Source organism: Balaenoptera musculus, chromosome 2, assembly GCF_009873245.2.
Source record: "Balaenoptera musculus isolate JJ_BM4_2016_0621 chromosome 2, mBalMus1.pri.v3, whole genome shotgun sequence".
Lineage (NCBI taxonomy): Eukaryota > Metazoa > Chordata > Mammalia > Artiodactyla > Balaenopteridae > Balaenoptera > Balaenoptera musculus.
Window position 1 is genome coordinate 99,728,566 of NC_045786.1, and position 6,000 is coordinate 99,734,565.

Below are 6,000 nucleotides of genomic sequence, written 5' to 3' on the forward strand. Positions count from 1 at the left end.
GATGTGCGGGATCTCTAGCTACGGCATGCAGGATCTAGTTCCCTGACCACGTAGCGAACCGGGCCCCCTGCATTGGGAGCATGGAGTCTTAACCACTGGACCACGAAGGAAGTCCCTAGTCATTTAATTATAGATAATAATTATTAATTCTAAATTCACTAGAATTCTACGTTCAAGGTGGGTATGGGCTGGGGAGGAAAAACATGACCACAAAGTGTCTTCAATATTTTTAAAAAACAACTTTACTGAGATATAATTCACATAAAATGAAATTCACCCATTTAAAGTGTGTAATTCAAAAATTTTTAGTATGTTCACAGATAAGTACAATCAATCGTCATCAGAGTCAATTTTAGAACACTTCCATCACCTCCAAAGGCAACCTGTACCTTTTAGCTGTCACTCTGCACTCCACCCCCACTCCCACTCTCCCTGGCCCCAAACAACCACTAATCTACTTTCTGCTCTGTAGAGTGAACTATTTTGGACTTTCATATGAATAGAATCATATATGGAATCATGTGGACTTTGTGACTGGCTTCTTTCACTTAGCATAATGTTTTCAAGGTTCACCTAAGTTGTAACGTTTATCAGTACTTCCTTCCTTTTTATAACGAAATAACATTCCCTTGTATGGCTACACCACATTTGGTTTATCAAGTATTTTCAGTTTCAAAATGCCAACCAACCTAGCCCAAAATGAATGTATCAATTGAGGTGAGCAAAAGAATAAAAACACAAAGTCAGGGAGATAGATCTCGGGGGGGCCACCTAGAGAAGGGTAGTTCTCAAAAAAAAACCTCTCCAGAGAGGCCTACAGAATGCCTAAAAAATGGGTTCAGTTTCTTGAGCCTCATCCTATGTGTCAAAACACACCCCATCAAGTCAGGTTCTCTTCCCTGACCCTATCATGGTCATCTTTACCTACATCAGTAATGTTACTAGGACTTCCCTGGTAGCACAGTGGTTAAGAATCCGCCTGCTAATGCAGGGGACACAGGTTCAAGCCCTGGTCCAGGAAGATCTCACATGCTGCAGAGCAACTAAGCCCGTGTGCCACAACTACTGAGTCTGCGCTCTAGAACCCCCGGGCCACAACTACTGAGCTCACGTGCCACAATTACTGAAGCCTATGCACCTAGAACCTGTGCTCCGCAACAAGAGAAGCCACCACAATGAGAAGCCTGCGCACCGCAACGAAAAGTAGCCTCCGCTCACTGCAACTAGAGAAAGCCCGCGCACAGCAACAAAGACCCAACACAGCCAAAAATAAATAAATAAATTTATTTAAAAAAATAATAATGTTACTAATCATGTATTTTGTATAGAACATTGTCTTAAAAACCATAATATAAATTGGTAATAAGACAAAGTGCTTGCAGTCTAGACAGGGGACAGGATATATGCATGAAAAAGGAAAAACAAGGTTGAATTAGTGGTACCCTCTATGCCTACTTTTAGTCTTTTTGTGTGTTGTATTGTCATTGCTTAGAAAAATTGTTTTTGAAAGAGGAATACAATAATGTGTGAAAAGTAGTGTATGCTAAGTGCCAATGATAATGTGCTACAGAGGATGGGGAGTGGGTAAAGGATTGGTAGGACTCAAGTTAGACTTTATAGGAAAGAGAAGTGAGAAGGATATAGCTGAAAGCACTACATGCAGGCCAATTCAGGAATGTCTAATTTAACAGACTGGAAAGGTTAAAATGAAGAAATCATGAATGCGAGCAGTTGGAGATAAGGTGGAGAGGGGCTAGATTGTTTAGAGCTCTGATCTCAGGCTAAGGAGTACGAACCTTATTCTCTAGGCAAATGGCCAGCCATTGAAGGCTTTTTAACTAAGGACTAATGGGAAAATCACACTGTAGTATTTTGATGGACTAAAGCCTAACCAGAAGGAGGGAGGCTTTCGACTTCTCCGGTGGTGCAGTGGTTAAGGATCCACCTGCCGGGCTTCGCTGGTGGCGCAGTGGTTGAGAATCTACCTGCTAATGCAGAGGACACGGGTTCGAGCCCTGGTCTGGGAAGATCCCACATGCTGCAGAGCAACTAGGCCCGTGAGCCACAACTACTGAGCCTGTGCGTCTGGAGCCCGTGCCCCGCAACAAGAGAGGCCACGATAGTGAGAGGCCCGCACACTGCAATGAAGAGTGGCCCCCGCTTGCCACAACTAGAGAAAGCCCTCGCACAGAAACGAAGACCCAACACAGCCAAAAATAAATAAATAATAAAAATAAGTAAATTAAAAAAAAAAAAAAAAAAAAAGAATCCACCTGCCAATGCAGGGGACACGGGTTCGAGCCCTGGTCCGGGAAGATCCCACATGCTGCAGAACAACTAAGCCCGTGCGCCACAACTACTGAGCCCGCATGCTACAACTACTGAAGCCCGTGAACCTAGAGCCTGTGCTCCGCAACAAGAGAAGCCACCGCAATGAGAAACCCGTGCACCGCAATGAAGAGTAACCCCCATTTGCCACAACTAGAGAAAGCACGCACGCAGCAACTGAGACCCAACGCAGCCAAAAATATATAAATAAATTAATTAATTAAAAAAAAAAAAGAAAGAAGCAGGGAGGCTTTTTTGATGGTAGTATTAATTTCACCTCAAATTAGCTGTGTAGAATACCGTAATCAGTGGTGTGAAGTATTTAATTTTTAATCTGGTTGAGGTCTTCTGTAGTGTTTGAAAGAAAATGCTGTTATAAAATAAAACATAAAGACAAGAGCGTAAGCAATTTAGAAATGAAAATATACACTTAAGTCAAATTAGTTTTCTCTTTTTTTAGATTAAAATCTGAATAGGTGATATAATCACATAGTGAACCACAAAAAATGTGTACAGTGAAAATGTTCATCTCAGTTCTCTCCTCCATCTGCCCTTCCTTCCCCACCCCACTAGGAATCACTTTTATTAGCTTCTTGTGCATTCTTCCAGGATTTATAAAAATATAAACAAATAAAAATACATATTTTTATTTTTTTCTCCTATTATTATACACAGAAGTTAGCATGTTATACTTATTGTTCTACATGTTGCTATTTTATTATATCTTAATGTATCCTGGAGATCTTTTCACATCAGTTAATTAGTGTGCTTACTTGATGAATTAGGTCAATGCTCTCAAGAATACATGTCTGTCACCTCGAATTTTTTAGAACCAAAGGAAGAGTATGCTTGGGGTTTTTTTGTTTTTTGTTTGTTTGTTTTTAGCTATTTCCCAGTCTGAGTTGATTACTTACAAATAGATACAAAGAGATACTAACACTTGCTGCCCCTTTAAAACAAGAAAGTGAAGAAGAATGGAACTGTTCCTTCCGTGCTGTGCCTTGCATCTAAATTTGATCTGGCTTAGATTTGCATTGCTCTTTTTCTTGTAAATAGGCCTCTGTTTTTCATAATTACATTTTGTTTCTAAGGGACTTTGAATAAACACTGGCTATCTGCCTTGTTTTTCTGTTATTGTAAATTTGGATTTTAATAAAAATGGAAAATTTCCTGTCTTTAATCTTTTTGCCAGAGTTTTAGCTTTGGTCTAAATTAGATTTGAAATTGTTTGGTATTAATCTGCCTTTGTTCTCTTGTTTTGGGGTCAGAGAACTCCTCCACCCCTCCATCTGGTTTTCATTTTCACTTCCATTCTGAGTTTGTTCATTTAGGAGGCTTACTTTAGCTCATTTGCAAATCACTTTTTTTCTTGTCCTCTTTCCCTTCTCTCTTTTATTCATTTTTTAAAATACCATTTTGCTTGTCAGCCAGCTATTTGATACTGGCCTTTGTCTTTGCTTTTCCTATTTTATTTTGAGCTGTTTCTACTTGAGCTTTCACTATAATTTTATAATAAAAGATTGGTAGGAATATAGTACGACTTTATATGTAGCCTGACGTGTTCTAGTTCTATCCAGTGTTCTTTTTACCCATCAAAGACTGTCCAGGTCAATTCCAGTTCACAGTATTAATCTCCACTGTTCCCTCCAAATAATACTGTAGAGCTACTACCATTGTTAATATCCTACCCACTCCATCAAATGAAGTATGAAAATAATTTAATTGCCATCAAGGAATATAGTTGATATTTGGCACAGTGGTTGTTTTTTTTAAATAAATTTATTTATTTTTTATTTATTTATGTTTGCCTGTGTTGGATCTTTGTTGCTACGCGCAGGCTTTCTTTAGTTGTGGCAAGTGGGGGCTACTCTTCATTGCGGTGTGCGGGCTTCTCATTGCAGTGGCTTCTCTTGCTGTGGATCATGGGCTCTAGGCTCACAGGCTTCAGTAGTTGCAGCACGTGGAATCAGTAGTTGTGGCTCACGGGCTTAGTTGCTCCACTGCATGTGGGATCTTCCTGGACCAGGGCTCGACCCATGTCCCCTGCATTGGCAGTTGGATTCTTAACCACTGCGCCGCCAGGGAAGCCCACAGTGGTTGTTTCTGATATGCTTGTTTTGGAAGTGGGAAGGTTCTCACTCTGGACTTCCACTGATAGACCTGCAAGATCATGAATCTGGAGGGACAGAAGGAAGTCATTAGGTTTCCTTGGATGCTTGCTCCCCCAAATTACCCTCCTCCTTCACAAACAGATAGGAACCAACACTGTTTAAAAAAACAAATATGGAATTATGGTAAGGGTAATTTTGGATATGTTCTGCCATTCTGCCATTCTTTATGGTGTCCAGCTTCTAAAATATTTCCTACCTACTGACTCATTACTTCAGGATAGCTCTACGGTTGGTCTAAAGGCTTGTTAGCAGGACTCCCAAAGATCTAGAAAACTGATCCTTGGTAAGGTTACACAATACTGGATTCAGGAATGTTCTCAGACCAGAATATACTAGCCTGGAGAGTCTGAGAGAGGTGCCTTAGAGAACCAAACTGTACCCTGCAATAGGATTGTACATTGTATAAACCAGAAACTTGAGGTGCTTCTACCTGAGGAGGGGCTCTGGGCATATCCACACTTGCTTAGGAGTAAAAGTGGACTAGACTGAGAAATACTGTTATATTTCCATAGAGTCTAATATGACTCTCACTTACTTAGAGTTTTCAGTAATAATACACCTTCTGGTGAAGGTGCTGGAGTCAAGATGTTTGTGCTTTTTTGTAAAATTTATATTGGAGTATAGTTGATTTACAATGTTGTGTTAGTTTCAGGTGTCTAGCAAAGTGAATCAGTTATACATATACATATATCCACTGTTTTTTAGATTCTTTTCCCATACAGGCCATTACAGAGTATTGAGTAGAGTTCCCTGTGCTATATAGTAGGTACTTATTAGTTATCTATTTTATATATAGTAGTGTGTATCTGTCAATCCCAGTTTCCCAATTTATCCCTCCCCACCTCCTTTCCCCCCTGGTAATCATAAGTTTGTTTTCTAAGATGTCTGTACTTCTGTCTGAATTGAAACATTTATTCATCTCTCTGACTGAGCTGACTTTATTTTGTGCCCTTTGGATAAATAACCCTGTTTGATTATTCAAGTGACGTTTGTGTCAGGTCTTGTCATCAGCCTTTACCCAGTATTGGCATTTTTCAACAAAGGCCACTCAGATAACCATAACATTTACTTGACAACACTGTATTGCATTGATATTTGTTCATTTTTTCCACAATTATTTTGAACTATGTCCTTTTGATAATCAGATGTATTAAGGCTTATATAGAAATGCCGAGGGGTGTGTGTGTGTGTGTGTGTGTGTGTACATACATATGCATATACACATACATATATGTATGTCTAAACCCCCAAACTATCAACTTATAAACTGTTGTCTGTCCATGAAAACTTGAGGAAGCTTGAAGCTTTTCAATGTCCGGAACAAGGCACTTATTGAGTGCACCTCTCCAGGCTGCTGCTCAGAGAGAAAGATAAACATGAAGAGGGTATGTTTATCCATTTACTCAACAAAAGTTCTAGGGATTGGGGAAACAGAGAAGAACAAGACAATGTTCTTGCCTTCAAGGAGTTTATATTTAACTGGGGAGTCAGACGACAAATA